The sequence below is a fragment of the Mandrillus leucophaeus genome, unplaced genomic scaffold (genome assembly GCF_000951045.1).
Source record: "Mandrillus leucophaeus isolate KB7577 unplaced genomic scaffold, Mleu.le_1.0 Scaffold105, whole genome shotgun sequence".
Lineage (NCBI taxonomy): Eukaryota > Metazoa > Chordata > Mammalia > Primates > Cercopithecidae > Mandrillus > Mandrillus leucophaeus.
Window position 1 is genome coordinate 3522756 of NW_012098654.1, and position 17670 is coordinate 3540425.

The following is a 17670-nucleotide window of genomic DNA, read 5'->3' on the forward strand; positions in this document are numbered from 1 at the left end:
AACGGATTACACAGTGATGAAAGTGGAAGACTGGAGAGGAATTAGGAGGCTGTTACTTCTAGAACCATGCCTGGCACATAGTCAGTAGTCAATGTGTTGAATAAATGAATGCTGCAATAGTCAAGGTAACAGAAGATGAGGGATAAGACCTGGGTGGTAAAGTGCTACATGTAGAAACCATTCTGCCTCATTCAACATCTGTGAGTGTCACAAACCCAGTAGTCTTTTAAAAACCAGAGCCTCTTTTTCTGGCTGGAAACACGGAGCGTATAGAAGAGAAGAAGGTGGTTCCTGCTGTGCCAGAAACCCTTAAGAAAAAGCAAAAGAATTTCACAGAACTGAAGATCAAGCGCCTAAGAAAGAAGTTCACCCAAAACATGCTTTGAAAGGCAAGGAGGAAGCTTATCTGTGAAAAAGCAAAGCACTATCACAAGGAATATAGGCAGATGTACAGAACTGAAATTCGAATGGCAAGGATGGCAAGAAAAGCTGGCAACTTCTATGTACCTGCAGAACCCAAATTGGCCTTTGTTATCAGGATCAGAGGTATCAGTGGTGTGAGCCCAGAGGTCCGAAAGGTGTTGCAGCTTCTTTGCCTTTGTCAAATCTTCAATGGAACATTTGTGAAGCTCAACAAGGCTTCAGTTAACACGCTGAGGACTGCAGAATCGTATATTACATGGGGGAACCCAAATCTGAAGTCAGTAAAGGAACTAATCTACAAGCGTGGTTATGGCAAAATCAGTAAGCAAATTGCTTTGACAGATAACGCTTTGATTGTTCCATCTCTTGGTAAATATGGCATCATCTGCATGGAGGATCTGATTCATGAGATCTATACTATTGGCAAATGCTTCAAAGAAGCCAATAACTTCCTGTGGCCCTTCAAATTATCTTCTCCACGAGGCGGAATGAAGAAAACCTTGAGTATCTACAATATAAGCTGCTCCAAAGTGCTTGAAACATCTGAGCACACTTTCCAAAATAGGTAGTGTTCTGTTGCCCATCATGACAATCTCTCAGTAACTCTGAAACATACTCATTCAAGCAGCCCCCATTTACAAACATCCACCAACCGTACCTCTGCCAGCCCTGCTACAGGAAAAAACACTTAGGACATGCCAAGGATTATGCCAAGTACTTTGCATCTAGTGTCTCATTTGCTCCTTACTACACCCTATGAGTCTAATATCTCCAAATAAATAGCAATCTATAGTAACAAAGGCAATATTCTTTTTTTTTTTTTTTTTTTTTTTTTTTTTTGAGACGGAGTCTCGCTCTGTAGCCCAGGCTGGAGTGCAGTGGCCGGATCTCAGCTCACTGCAAGCTCCGCCTCCCAGGTTCACGCCATTCTCCGGCCTCAGCCTCCCGAGTAGCTGGGACTACAGGTGCCCGCCACCTCGCCCGGCTAGTTTTTTGTATTTCTTAGTAGAGACGGGGTTTCACCGTGTTAGCCAGGATGGTCTCGATCTCCTGACCTCGTGATCCGCCCGTCTCGGCCTCCCAAAGTGCTGGGATTACAGGCTTGAGCCACCGCGCCCGGCCAACAAAGGCAATATTCTTATAGGAAACATGTTTTTAGTACCTGACACCTATGGGAAAACCTCTCTGATGGAAGAATTTAAGAGGAGGGTGGAAGAGAGCAAATTCCATTTCTTCCAGAGTTCCTAAACTATACCAAAGTCAAACTTATGCTACCCAGTTAGTTTTGCTCGATGATCCTCTCTGCACTGACAGGTGAAAGAACACGCAGAACATGCATGGCTTATTATTCTGAAAAGTCCAAAATACTGTGCTTATTCCTATAGCAACTAGGAAGCTAAATAGAGACCCAGTGTTAACTCCACACAGACTTCCTCAGAGAAGCCCTTCCTTTGCAGTTTTATCTTCTTTCTCATACCAAATCTTTAGTTCAGAATCCCTTTCACTTAAAAAAAAACAACAACAAAAACAAAAAAACATTATCATCTAGTTACATATGCAAGGCACTAAAGAAACAACAACAATAAAGTAAATATGGAAAAATATTTGATTCTAAGAAGTCATAACAGAATTTTCAGCACTTGACTGTAGTACGGGAACTGTCCCCAAATCACTGTTTTAAGATTGCAAAAAATAAAGATCAATTCAATATAATAATAGTTAAACCTTAACACAGCTCTTAATGTATACGGCAGACACTAATCTAGAATAACCCATTTAACCTTCACAACAGCCATTCAAGGGCCACTATTATCCCCATTTTACAGACAGCAAAAAGATACAGAGGCTAAGTAACCTGCCAGTGAAGTAGTAGTAGGGACAGGATTTGCCTTGCGTGTCTGTGTTCTTATACACTACATACTGCTACTCTTCAAATGGGAAAAAAAAAAAGAAAAAAAAATTGACTATCACCCAGAAGGCGGTCATACGATGATGAACTTTGACTTTGCTTTTTATTTCTAATCCTTCGGCATAAAAGAAACACTTCCTTTGCAGTTTCATATTCTTGTACTAAAGCATAGCTTAGGAACATTTTCATTTAAAAAAAGAAAAAAAATACTCCCAGTATCATCTAGTAGTTATAAGAGATACGGAAGGCATTAAACTACATTATTCCTATAATCCTTACAAGAGAAATTCGGGTTCAGAGAAGAGCTTCTGAAAATGATAAACAGTAAAGTAATAATTCAGAAAAGTTCAAGTTTCATCTTAATCTTTATCTCATTGAGGGACATATTTTAAAAGTAAGAACACTAACAAAGTGAGAGATAATGTAACTTGTACTCAGCATAAGGCTGTAGTTTGTAAAAGCAAGGTTTCTTAAAACCTTGTGAGTCTCTTTTTCCTTATGCTACAGTAGATGTTTCAAGAAATGAAGCTATTGCCTTTGTAAGAAACTGTTATGATCAAAAGAAATTAAAGGAAACTTACCAGAGATAGTTTGTGTTGGAAATAATTTGGAGTGCCAAACTTTAAACCATTTCATAATTTTTAAATTTTGTTTTCGTAGATATTACATTACGAAGAAAAATTTTCCAGAAATATTTTAATCAAAGTCCTATTTAAAGAAACTTTTGATTAGACATTATTAAATTGTGTGTTGTTTTAAAACAATAATAAGAATCTGTCCTGAGCTATTAGAAAGAAATGTATAGCATGTTATTTTAATAGGCCTAAATGAGGAAGGATCAATATTATTTTAATTTTTAAAGGTCTGTTTATGAAATGCAATCATCCTTCATTAAAAATGCAAGCTGTGCTTCAGCAAGAGGTTAGCGTAAATGATTCATAGAGAGATCTCTCTCCAGTATAATCTTCCTCTCCTGGGAGTTTCCTTCGGATGTTTCATCAAACCACCCAAGCTATTATTAAAAATGCTTCCCTGCGATAAAAGGAGGGAACAAACAATATAAACACACTTCCCCATTCTTATTCACCAATGACTCTTCCATTTGAGTGATCCATACCTTTTTCAGTCATAGGTAAAATTAATTTTTTATATTCCACACATTTTTATAGTCATTTCTTTTCACAAGCATTTTAAGTTAATGTTATTTTATAGTATTCAAAACAAGAAATTCAGATTTTTAAGGTAGGTTTTTATTCACTTACCTATTTTGATATTTCAGTGTGAGTGTTGTCTTGCATTGAAATTAAAAGAAGTTTGCCTTCTATTTGATAGATTTTAAAAGATTTTAAAATGTCAACTCATCAAAGTCAAGACACTACAAATTTAAATTCAATTCTCTTCTATTTAAAAATGCTAATGAAAATGACTGTTTCAATGCAGCAGCATCTGGCTCATTATAACACTCAGTTTTAACTAATAAATCCTTAATTATTAAATTCTGGTGTTCAATTTCTTTCAAATAAATAAGCCAAACACATACTGCTACACTTATAAATACCTGGGATAAATTACTTATACCATGAAAAAGCATACCTCTTGATTCTCTGGCTGCGAAATAAGACCCAAAGTATGTAAGGGACATACATTTGAAAGACCCAGCATTAAAAATTCGGGCTCCACTGTATGTAGGTCCCATATTCAAAGGCTGGCAAATCTTTAACTCTACTGGGTCCTCATGCATAATGCACAGGGCAATTTGTCTGTGCAAATGGGCCAGTTTTTTTCCATGCTTTTTCAGAATAAATATGTCAAAACTGAACATAATCATATACCCCTAATTGTGGCTTTACAAAGCAGACGCTACCTTCACCCAACTTGATGTTTTTATTAAGGAGTTGCTGAATATATTTAATCAAGGTATTATTGCACATCATGATGTCTCGTAAAGGTTGAAATCCCTGAGAGAATATGTTTGGTTTTAAGCCCTAATATGTGTTCGGGAGTGTTTCATTTTTCTCTTCCACTCCCAATTCCTTTTTTTTTTTTCTCCTTTTTTAATCAGCAACATCGACAGTACTGAGTGAATATTTTACAATGGAGTTGCGAAGTATGTGTGTTCAATCGTTTCAGCTTCCCAGAAGATTCATTACAGTTACATTAGAAAGTCAAATCAGGCAATTCTGCAGTCTGGTGAAAGCCAGCATATGAAAGAAGGTTAATACAAAAGAATTTCATTTTAGAGGACATTTAGGACTTTAAAAAGCAACATTATGATAAAATTTTCAAGATATTTGTTCTTGCCTTAGCACATGCTTTCCAGGTCTAATTTCAGAGCTGTCTAAATGCTTTTCTAGGAAAGAATGAGGGTGCATGGGAGGAAATTGTTTGATCTACAAGGTCTGCCATCTTAATGATCCTCACGCTAAGAACACTGCAGATGTATGTTTTGCCCTCACTCATGGGGAAAGAATCTATGGTTCTCCAATTATGCTGATGAAGTAGAAGTCAAGTAAAAGTGAAGGTGCGTTCATTTAAAACATAAAGGTTTTGGTGATTGTTAACATCCGTCTTTCTGATTATAAATAAAACTAACTGCTGAGATTTTCAGCTCTTAATATGTATTTATATAACAAAAATCAGTTAAGTTAATTGTTTTCCATGATTAGTAGCAGGTATAGAAAAATCTTCTTCAGATTGGTACATGTTTAACTGGCACTTGTGCATAATACAATAATTCCCCTCTCTCTAGAATTCAAGCCTCAATAAACCCCTAACTAATTTTATGTATTTGATTTATTTCCACTGGTTTACAGGTAAGCAAAAATAAGAATAGACTATCTACTGAAAGGCAAGCATCGCCATTCAGTACAGTCAATTTTCAGAATACAAATTCCACTTCAATACAAAGGCTCACCTGTGCATGAGCAATTCCAAAGCTTAAATATCATGGCAAGAGGGAAACAGCAGCTAGCAGTGGTAACAGACACGAAAGGCAGCTGGCTGTCTTCAGTGCTACCTTTGGCAGCAGTACAGATGGACTTTGTAGGCCACTGGCTATGCTTAATTTAATATGAAGCTAAATACAGTCAAAACATCTGGTGTACCACTGAAGGTTATCATGATAAATTAAATCTGACATCACACACAAACCCATTCAATATTCTATTTATATCCCTTTTACCTAAACCACAAAACTAAAAATCCACATTTACTTTTGTTTCTCATTTCCTCTTAGCAGTCCTCTACTTTAGAAAAGGAAGGTTTTGTAGATCTGTTGTTTATACAAGTTGGGGGGCCTTCTTTAAGAAAAAGACTACAAAATTTGCATACAAAATGTCAAGGGGGCCATTCAAGTGAGGGTCTCTTTGGTTTAAGCTTCATGGACAATTTGCCTCTGGGGAGGGTGAAAGGCAGTGTAAAAACTAAATAGTACACCAAGTGGCACATGGAATTGGGACAAAGAATACAAACATTTTAAAAGCAGACGATTTCACTGATAACCTACACAAGAGCAAACAAGACTTTCTAGGCAAGCACATCAGCAAAAACAAACTGTATTGTCAGAATCTGTTTATAACATATATTTCTAAAATGCAAAACCCCAAATTGGGCCAGGTGCATTGGCTCACACCTATAACCTATAAATCCAGCACTTTGGGAGGCCAAAGCAGGAGAATCACTTGAGCCCAGGAGTCTGAGACCAGCCTGGGCAATATAGTGAGACTCGTCTCTACAATAAATAAAAATTAAGTTAAATTGAAATTTTAAAACCCCAAATCTACAGCATGCTACCACAACAAAAGGGCTATTATAAAGGAAAAAAGTCAATTAAAGAACCAAATTATCAGTCAAGTGTGGTGGCTATAGCTGTAATCCCAGCACTTTGAGAGGCCAACGCAGGAGGACTGTTTGAGCCTAGAAGTTTAAGACCAGCCTGGGCAACACAGCAAGACCCCATCTCCACTAAACATTTTTAAAAATTTAAAAATAAAGTAAAAAATAATCAAATTATCAATTTTATAATAACTATAAGTCAAGAAACAAGTATAGTTCTTACAAGCAACGAATTCATAAAACAGAATTAGATCATGGCTAACAATTTGTTATTTTTAAAAAGTCAGAGCACCACTTATAACTAAAGTGACTACTGCCTCAACTGCAATATTCAAATTATTGCATTTTTTATTACATTGCTTTGAAGGATATTCAGTGAAAATAATTTTTAATTCTAGTGCTATATAATATTAGCATCACCTATACTCTTTTAAACAAAAAGGACCTAAAAGCCCTGACTCTGCATCTGAAGGGAGGAGAGCATGCCATATAATAAATTCAGTACAATCAAAATGAGAACCATATTTCTGTTTAACTTTATTCATCTTGGCTCAAGAGCTATAAAAAAAGTTATTAAAATTAATGCATCAAACTATAATTCTGTCCTTTTTATTACTGGTAATATTCTTTCTAAAGTATTAGTCTGCTTAGATGTACTAGTATATCTTTTTGAAAGTCTTCTTTGAAGATAAGGATCACTTTAACTTTAGAAGGAAAACATGCAATTATATTAATTTGGCACTGAATCTTGTTAGTTTCAGTGGGTTTGAAACTTTGAAAATGATTTATTCATTAGAAAGTCACTTACTTGGCCGGGCATGGTGGCTCACGTCTATAATCCCAGCACTTTGGGAGGCTGAGGTGGGTGGATCCCCTGACGTCAGGAGTTCGACACCAGCCTGACCAACATGGTGAAACCCTGTCTCTACTAAATACAAAAAATTAGCTACGCATGGTAATGCATGCCTGTAATCCCAGCTACCTGGGAGGCTGAGGCAGGAGAATCGCTTGAACCCACGAGGCGGAAGTTGCAGTGAGCCGAGATTGCGCCATTGCACTCCAACCTGGGCAACAAGAGCAAAACTCCTTTTCAAAAAAAAAAGCAAGCCAGTTACTGCTTCTGATGGCACTAATAACAATGGAAGATAATGAAGCTACTTGTCATTCAACACAAAACACACAAAGAAAGTGCTGGCAAATGTCACAAAGTAAACATTTTCCTGTTTCTGTTAAATAAAATTCATTCCTAATAACCACTGTCCTGTATGAACTTTCCCTAGCAAATTATTGCTCCATTTCTCTTTCACTAAATAATCAATTTTTTCTAAAGTTAACACAAAAGAAATGCCCTGGAAATCCTCATTCTCTAGTCACGACTAAATGAATGAACCACATGGGCTACCAAAATCAAATTCTCCAGTGCATCACTAATGTAATACTAAATGGGATGCTCCATCAAAAGAAACCTAGAATTTGCATAATTTCCCATAATCTTATCAGAGGAACAAATGTTAAGACAACGGGAAGAAAATCGAGATAAGCTCACTGTTGTTGCTGGTTTGTGTATTCCTGTTTTTCTCAACTCCTCCCATGGCTGACAGAACATTGTAGTTGGGTTAAGAGAGCTGGTATAAACTACTTCACTAAAATTTTGCATTTGAACGTCAGCCTTTTTTCATTCTAGTCAGCCTTTTTTCACTCTAAAGTATTGATTCAACCAAAAAGTCAAACATTCAAAGTCTGTTCACCAAAAACACTCATCATAAAGATGTTTATTTACTATCCATATAAGGACGCAAAATGGTATTCCTAACAGCCAATACACAGAATCAACCTAAGTGTCCATCAACGAATGGATAAAGTCATATATATATGTATGTGTGTATATATATACACATACACACACATAGAAACACACACACACATATATATGCAATAGAATACTATGCGGTCTAAGAAAATCCTGTTACTTGTAACAATATGGATGAACCTGGAGGACACTATGTTAAGTGAAACAAGTCAGACATAGAAAGACAGATACTGTATTATCCCACTTACATGTAGAATCCTAAAACGTTAAACTCAATTTTTTTTTTTTTTTTTTTTTTTTTTTAAGAAAGAATCTCGGTCTGTCACCCAGGCTGGAGTGAAGTGGCGTGATCTCAGCTCACTGCAACCTCCACCTCCCAGGTTCAAGCAAATCTCCTGCCTCAGCCTCTCGAGTAGCTGGGATTACAAGCCTGCACCACCATGCCCGGCTAATTTTAGTATTTTTTAGTAGAGGTGTTTCACCATGTTTAGTAGAGTGTTTCACCATGTTGGCCAGGCTGGTCTCGATCTCCTGACCTCCTGATCCACCCGCCTCAGCCACCCAAAGTGCTGGGAATACAGGCGTAAGCCACCATGCCCGGCCCTCAATCTTTTCTTCAAAAGAGACAGGGTTTCACTCTGTTGCCCAAGCTGGAGTGCAGTGGCACAATCATAGCTCACTATAACCTCAAATTCCTGGGCACAAGAAATCCTCCTGCCTCAGCCTCCTAAGTAGATGGGACTACAGGTGTGCGCCACCACATCTGGCTAACTTTTTGTTTTTATTTTTTGTAGTGACGAGGTCTCGCCAAGCTGGTCTCGAATTCCTGGAATCAAGGGATCCTCCTGCCTCATCAACCTTTTTTTGAAGCTAAAGTAGAAGCAAACAGTAGAATGGTGGTTACCAAGGGCTGAGAGGAGGACTGGGGAAATGTGAGTCAAAGGACACAAAATTTCAGGGAGAAGGAATAAGTTCAAGAGATCAACTGTATAATATAGTGACTATAATTAATAATAATGTATTATATTCTTGAAAATTGCGAAGAATAATAGATTTTAAGTGTCCTCGTCACAAAAAAAAGTGAAGTAATTATATTCATTTTAGCCATTCCAAATGTATACATATTTGAAAACATCATGGTATACACAATAAATGTGTACAATTTTTGTCAATGGGATTATTCTCTCACCTCAACATTGAGATTCTAACTAAAACGATATTTCCCAACTATTCAGATGCTGAAGCCAGAGGCTTGCTTAAGCCCAGGAGTTGGAGACCAGCCTGGGCAACACAGGGAGACTCCATCTCGAAAAAATAAATAAAAATAAAAAAAATAAATACTGTGATTGTCAAAGAAAGAGGTATTAAGTCACTGAAAGGTTATATTTTTCCTTTAGAAAAATGAAAAATTCCTACTTTACTGTCAACTATTACCTCTTCTGACACATTAATTTAACTGTAGAATCCTTTTACATGAGAAAATTACTAAATCAGACACCACATCTCAGAATCTGCTAGATGTCATTTGGAAAAGAGCATCATTCTTTCAAAGGGCAAGGATGAAGAATCAGAAAGAAAAAGGCCAGAAGCACGCAAGTGAAACAAGCCAGTGCACCTGAGGCCTTTGTTGGTCCAATCAAACTATAGGTCAAACTACAGGTATTTCAACAGGGGGAATAAAAGACATCTGCAGTTACTTTAGAAGAGGGTTAAATTCTCCTAAGCAGACGCTTCCTAAAAGAAAAAACAGAATGGAAAGTGGAAAATTCTTTCTTCTCCTCTTTGGAGAATATGGTTTGGCACAGTTTTTAAAAAATCAAAATCTCAAGAGACATGGGTGCCAATCCCATCCCAGTAACTAAGTGGCTCTGCTGATTGCAGGTTGTGTGCAAGTGTATACCCACTACACTCAACTGCAAAACAGCCATAAAGAACTTAGAACACTATACAAGTTCAATAGACATGAAGAAAAACACTACAAAATTCAAATGTGAGGGACAATCTTCCTGCTGATATACCTGTAACTCTTAATTCTTTCTCTCTCTGTGTACACACACACACACACATATACACACACACACACACACACAGAGTATGTCTTGATGATCAGAGCTATTACATTGTATAAATCTAATTAAGGTCAGTTTCCTATGAAAAGGAAGATTTATCTCAGAAATAATTCAAAATAAATTCTCCTCAAGTAAGTAGACCTAGGCCTGTAATTAGTTTTGTTTTTGCTTTGTTTTTTGAGACGGAGTTTCACTCTTGTTGCCCAGGCTGGAGAGAAGCTGCATAATCTCTGCTCACTGCAACCTCTGCCACCCAGGTTCAAGCAATTCTCCTGCCTCAGCCTCCTGAGTAGCTGGGATTACAGGTGCCTGCCACCACATCCAGCTAATTTTTTGTATTTTTAGTAGAGACGGGGTTTCATCATGTTGGCCAGGCTGGTCTTGAACTCCTGACCTCAGGTGATCTGCCCGCCTTGGCCTCCCAAAGTGCAGGGATTAGAGGTGTGAGCCACTGCGCCCAGCCCCTAGGCCTGTAATAGTTAAGACAATCATTTATACATCATTTATAACAATCACCACAGTCCAGAAAAGTCAGCCTTAGATGCCAAACAAAATCCGAGATGAATGAAAAGAAAGTCCTGGGTCAGTAGTACAGCTTTGTTGCAAGTATCTGGAGGGACCTGGTAGAGGTGTGAGAGACACAGTTCCTTGGTGTGAAGGATGAGAGGTCACAGGGAGGGTAGCAGGAAGCCCAAGAACAGGTAACTGAATTTGGACAGGCTTTTGATATTTTAAGCCCATTTCTATGGATTTGTTTTGTTTTGAAGATAGGGTCTTGCTCTGTCACCCAGATGGTTTCTTAATATATTCACTATAATTATTCCCTTGGAATACTAATATTAATACTAAGTTAAATTCTTTGAAAATCCAGCCAGTGTCAGTTATGCTAAATGAAAACAAAACACTTTGTACAATTTTATATTTAAAAAGAGAAGCTCTGCACTCTAGGATTAGAAGCAGTGGAGCCAGCAAGACTCTCAGAGCAACATTAGCTACCATTTATGGAGCACTTCTTATGTTGCATATGCCAGGCTAAATTATTTTCATACATTATCCCACTAATGTATAAACAACCCTATTAGTTAGCTATTATCAGCTCCATTATATAGACGAGGAAAGGGAGGCACAAAGACGTTCCATAACTCTAACAGGGTTCTAGGACACAGAGGTAGCAGAACAAGGATTCAAACCCAATCCTTCTGTTCTCAAGCTCAGACTCGGAACCATTATGCTTTCCTGTCTTACCAAAATGAGAATCAAAATGAAAGAACCCCAAAGAGAAACAAAAACTCACAGGAAGAATCTGAGTTCTTTAAACAACACCAGAGCACTCCTGTTCTAAAACTGGAGGATTTTCAGGTTTTGCAATGTGACAAACTTGGAAAAGACATATCTGACACTAAATCCTTTGGCAATTTTATTCCACCTCGGGGCTTCAACTACCCCACTCTCAGTATCTCCATCTTAACCTTGACGACTTCTCAGGTATTAAATATTTCCATCTGCCTAATGACAAAAATCATTCAGCTCAATGAAAAGCCGTATTTATTAGCATCTTCTTCCTCCAATCAGTTTGTCCTCCTGTGTTCCCTATTTTTTAATGGCGCAGATAGGTAATGCAAATTACCTATGCTTCACACCTCCCCTACATGTAAGACTAAATGCCTTGTTCTAACAATTGCCAAATCCAACTAATTCTACCTCTACAACGTCTCACATCTGTCACACCTCTTCATTTCCCCTACAGTTAGAAAGGTTAGATTCTCGGCCAGGCACTGTGGCTCATGCCTGTAATCCCAGCACTTTGGGAGGTCGACGCAGGCAGATCACCTAAGGTCAGGAGTTCCAGACCAGCCTGACCAACATGGAGAAACCCCATCTCTACTAAACATACAAAAAAGTAGTCGGGCATGGTGGTGCATGCCTGTAATCCCAGCTACTCAGGAGGCTGATGCAGGAGACTCACTTAAACCCAAGAGGCAGAGGTTGCAGTGAGCCAAGATTGTGCCATTGCACTCCATACTGGGCAACAAGAGTGAAACTCCGTCTCGGAAAAAAAAAAAGAAAAAGAAAAAAGAAAGGTTAGATTCTCATTATTTTCCACCCAGTCTTCACTCTCTTCCTTTCATCATATACTAGAAATAGCTTTCCTAAAACACAACTCTATCATGTCACTCCTTTACTAGAACACCTTCAAAAAGGCTCATTCCCCACCAATCCACCCTTCAAGATTCAGATCAAACCTCTCCTTCTCTAGGCAACCTTGTGTAATCTCCTTCCCCTAAGGAGAGGTCACTACTTCCTCCTCTGAACTTCAGCAGTACCTCACTTGACCCTTACCAATTTCATCCTCATATCACAAGTACCTGTACTAACATACAAGCATCGTCACCCTACTGGAAGACAAGCGCCTTAGGAGAAGGTTCAATGTCTAATTGAACTGTGAGTCTCCCACAAATTCTGGTGAAAACATACTTGCACACAGTAGGTACTTAAATATTTGACAAATGAATGAAAAAATCATAAATCAGCTTTCTCGGTTATAACATAAGTTTTTTAGCACAAGAACTTGTGTCCATTTACTTAATTTTTAAAAAGCATACAAACTATGAAGACTAATCATAATTTCCATGAAACCAGAACTTTTTGCTTCCTAGAATAGCCAGAGAAAGGTGCTTATTTTATTTGAAGATAAAAAAAAAGTAGAATCAGTTAGCTAGGTCAGGCACCACTTAACTCTACTATTCACTGAGGCCAGGAACACTTCCTAGGGCCTCAGCTTTTGTTCTTGTGGATGAAGCCTCAGGAGGGCTTTCCTCTGACAATGGACTAAACAATTCAAGGTGACCACCCTTTTTAAAACCTCCTCCTCATTTCCCCAATACTTCTTCTCCAAACACTGATGCTTCCACCATAAGGTCAGTTCCTCTTTTCCTTCCCCTTATGGCAAAGCTTATGGAGAAACTACGCCACATAAATGAAGACTAGGAGTTCAAAATGCCTCAATGACCTGGGACCATGGAAAATTAGTATTTTTGCCTTCTACAGTAAAGTCACACTCTTGAGCAAAGGAGGAAAAAAAATATTATCACAGTCCCTCAATCAGCAAAAATCTAGGCATGCAAGATGAAAACAAGTTAGGGTCCAGTAAGCTTAAAAAAAGAAAACACTGACTCAGAAATTTCCTATCTGCAATATATAGCAGGTTTAGAGGACAAAAATGAAAACAGAAGATTATTTCTAGACACCCTGATGGAGAAAGATAATATTTACCTCAGTAGTTACAACCATAGGAACAAATCCAGATTCTATTTGTTTTTGTATAGCTCAATAAAAATTATAGGGTGTATTCACTTCTCAGTTCAGAAATAAATTGTACTAAAAAAAAAAATAAGTAAGAGGTACTTCTTGAAAACTAAAAGAAAAAAAATCTATCCTGATAATCAAGTTTCTATGCAGTATTAAAAATGATGTCCAGCTGGGCGCAGTGGCTCACACCTGTAATCCCAGCACTTTGGGAGGCTGAGGCGCGTGGATCATTTGAGGTCAGGAGTTTGAGACCAGCCTGACCAACATAATGAAACCTCATCTCAACTAAAAATATTAAAAAATCAGCCAGACGTGGAGGCGCGCACCTCTAATCCCAGCTACTCAGGAGGCTGAGGCAGGAGAATTACCTGACCCTGGGAGGCAGAGGTTGCAGTGAGGCAAGATCATGCTACTGCACTCCAGCCTGGGTGACAGAGCTGGACTCTGTCTCCAAAAAAAAAAAAAGGGCCGAGCGCAGTGGCTCACGCCTGTGATCCCAGCACTTTGGGAGGCCGAGGTGGGCGGATCATGAGGTCAGGAGATAGAGGCCATCCTGGCCAACATGGTGAAGCCCCGTCTCTACTAAAAATACAAAAATTAGCTGGGTGTGGTGGTGCGCGCGCCTGTAGTCCCAGCTACTTGGGAGGCTGAGGCAGGAGAATCGCTTGAACCCAGAAGGCAGAGGTTGCAGTAAGCCGAGATCACGCCACTGCACTCCAGCCTGGTGACAGATTAAGACTCCATCTTAAAAAAAAAAAAAAAAAAAAGTCCCTCCTATAATTCAAGAAGTGAAGGTGCTAGTTGACTGAGCGTATTTATTCTCACTCAAACAGCTAACTCAAGGTCAAGAAGACCTCTGCCACCAGCTGCCCTGTATCAGTCCTAGGAGGCTATTTCTCAGAGCCCCATGCTTCTTATCAAGATGGTTCCCATGCTGTCTTCCCTTTCCCTCGTCACTACCTCCTCCAGGTCAAAGAATATCCCCAGGGCAAGTTGCAGCCGCTCCTTATGCACTCAGCCCTGGCCTCAGAGTACACACGGGATTCGCCTCATCTATGACTCTTGGGGGAAGTATACCATACAAAGAGCAACTGCAATGCATCGCTCTCTATAGGATCCTACCCAGGTGCCTTAGTGCCGTCTGGAAAATGCGAGGAAACAAGGAACGCACAAAAATCACGAAATACTGCTTCAGGTACAATTAACTCCGAGACAGAATTTTTTTCTTTTTAAGTTAAATGTTTAAAAAAAAAAAAAAAAGGTACAGTCATCTATGTATTCAGTCATCCAGTCGATCACAAGTCAAGGACAATCTCCGTTAACTATGCTTAGTGTGGTCAGAAAGGAAGTATAGATAAACAATCACAACAATAGAGTGGGTTGAATGCTAACAGCTGGGGTTCAAGGAAGGCTCCCTGAAGAAAATTACATGTAAACTGAAGCAAACAAGCAAGCAAGAGTTGACCAGACTAAGAAGAGAAGAATGTACACCACACAGGCATTACTCAGGGAAGTAAGTTACCCAGATTTCTATTTCTAAAAGATCAAAGGCTCCAAAAAAGCAAAGGGCCAACAGGCACAAGACAGAGGCTCAACCTCATTAAGGAAATGCAAATCAAAATGTAAGATACCACTTTATGCCCATCAGAATGGCTATAATCCAAAACCCAGATAATAAGTATTAGTGATGATGTGGAAAAACTGCAAGGTTCATACATTGCTAGTAAAATTGTAACATGGTGTAGCCACTTTGGATAACAGTTTGTCAGTTTCTCAAAATGTTCAACAGAGGTTCCATAAGCCCCAAAAAGTTCACTCTTAGGCTTCGGAAGTCACCCCAAGAGAACTGCAAGCACACATCCTCACAGAAGTTTGTACATGAATGCTCTCAGTAGCATTTTTTAATAGCCAAAAAGCAGAACCAATCAAAGTGTCCATCAACTAGTGAATAAATAAAATGTGGTATAGACACACAATGGACTATTATTTGGCATTTATTGGGAATGAAGTACAGATGTTATGCTACCACATGGGTGAACCTTGAAAACATTATACTAAGTCAAAGCAGCCAGTTACAAAAGACTACATGATTCAATTAACGTGAAATGTCCAGAACAGGCAAATCCATAAAGACAGAAAGAAGATTAAGGGCTGCTGAGGGCTGGGGGATGAGTAGAGGAGGAAATGAGTAACTGCTCATGGATACAGGATTTCTTCTGGGCATAATTAAATGTTCTGAAACTGCAGTGATGATTGCACAACTCTGTGAACACAAAAAACAATTGAATTGTACACTTTAAGTAGGTAAATTGAATGATAGGTGAATTGTATCTCAATAAAGCAGTTATAAAACAAAAAGTTGGACGTGGTGGCTCATGTATGTAATCCCAGCACTTCGGGAGGCTGAGGTGGGTGGATCACCTGAGGTCAGGAGTTCAAAATCAGCCTGGTCAACATGGTGAAACCCCGTCTCTACTAAAAATACAAAAATTAGCAGGGCATGCTGGCACATACCTGTAGTCCTGGCTACTCAGGGGGCTGAGGCAGGAGAATCACTTGAACCTGGGAGGCGGAGGATACAGTTAGCTGAGATCACGCCACTGCACTCCAGTCTGGGCGACAGAGCAAGACTCCCATCGCAAAAAAAAAAAAAAAAAAAAAAAAAAAAAAAAAAAAAAATTAGCCGGGCATGCTGGCACATGCCTGTAATCCCAGTTAACTGGGAGGCTGAGGCAGGAGAATCACTTGAACCTGGGAGGCGGAGGATACAGTGAGCTGAGATTGCAACATTGCAGTCCTACCCAGGCAAGAGTGAAACTCCATCTCAAAACAACAACAACAACAAAACAAAAAAAACAAACAAAAGATCAAAAGGACTACAGTAATAAAGAACAAAATTAGAAGGGCAGAGGATTTGAACATGCCAACTGGTTTGGAATCTATAAAGTAATTCAAGCAAGAGACAGTGACCAGGTGCAGTGGCTCATGCCTATAATCCCAGCATTTGGGAGGCCGAGGCTGGCAGACAACTTGAGGTCAGGAGTTCAAGACCAGCCTGGCCAACACGGTGAAACCCCATCTCTACTAAAAATACAAAAAATTAGTTGGGCATGGTGGCACGCACCTATAGTCCCAGTTACTCAGGAGGCTGACGTGGGAGAATTACTTGAATCCAGGAGGCAGAGGTTGCAGTGAGCCAAGATCACACCCTTGCACTCCAGCCTAGGTGACAGAGCAAGACTCAAAAAAAAAAAAAAAAAAAAGAGAGACAGTGGCCTGAACTAGTGTAATGGATTAGGAAGTGATAAGAGATACAGGAAAAAGAAACAATACTTGATTCTATACAGTGAGGAGAAGAGAAGGAATCAACACAGCCCAGGGTTACTTACTTAGAAAACTGAGTAGCATTTATCAAAACAGGAAAACACAGAAAGACATGTTTGGGAACAGGGAAATTCATTGTATTGTGAAATTTAATTATATTTACAAAAGTTGTATAAGGACTTAAAGAAGGTTTTAAGAGGTTGGAAGCTTTCTTGGGCATTTGTTTATCTAATTGTAAAATGCAACTTAATGTTAGTTATGTTTATAAGTAGAACCGGATATTTAATCAGAATTAATTCAATTTGAATTAATCAACATGTATCAAAAGCTGTATTTTTCATTTACTTTTATATAAAATGTACTGAATTAATGAATAGACTAATATGATTTATAAACTGAATTCAAGGCTTAAGGAAAACTGGACTTTAAACTTTTTAACTTCAATAAATTGACTATTCATTTTCTACACCAGAAACTGTCTAAGTAGTTGGGAATCACTGGCATGTAGCATTACTGGCTGAAAACTCAGAGGTTCTAATTTGATGGCTTCTATTTTCTCTGTGAAATAGGAAATGAGGTCATCAATTCAGGAAACAGAACGGAAGGATGGGTGGTATAAGAAAGTAGACCAGGAATCCAAGGTTTAATAAATAATTGAAATAAAAGCAACAGAGTCCAGGCACAGTGGCTCATGCCTGTAATCCCAACACTTTAGCAGTCCGGGACAGGAGAATCGCTTGAGCCAGAGTTTGAGACCAGCCTGGGCAACATGGTGAGATCTCAGCTCTATCAAAAACAAGTCAAAATTAGCTGGGTGATGTGGTACACATCTGTATTAGTCCCAGCTACCTGGGAGGCCAAGGCAGGAGGATCACTTGAACCAGCAAGTTGAGGCTGTAGTAAATCAAGATTGCACCACTGCACTCCAACCTGGGCTGCAGAGTGAGGCACTGTCTCAAAAGAAAAGAAACTGTCCTATGTTGTTACGATAG

General features: G+C 38.9%; 1 protein-coding gene and 1 pseudogene across 2 annotated transcripts in view; one reads left to right on the forward strand and one right to left on the reverse strand.

Annotated features, from left to right (window-relative positions):
• The window catches only part of LOC105540902, a 2321-nt pseudogene extending 1329 nt beyond the window's left edge, over positions 1–992 (forward strand).
• Positions 1–17670, reverse strand: part of RERE (arginine-glutamic acid dipeptide (RE) repeats) — a 542692-nt gene that overhangs the window by 454608 nt on the left and 70414 nt on the right. The gene's annotated exons all lie outside the window — the stretch shown is intronic.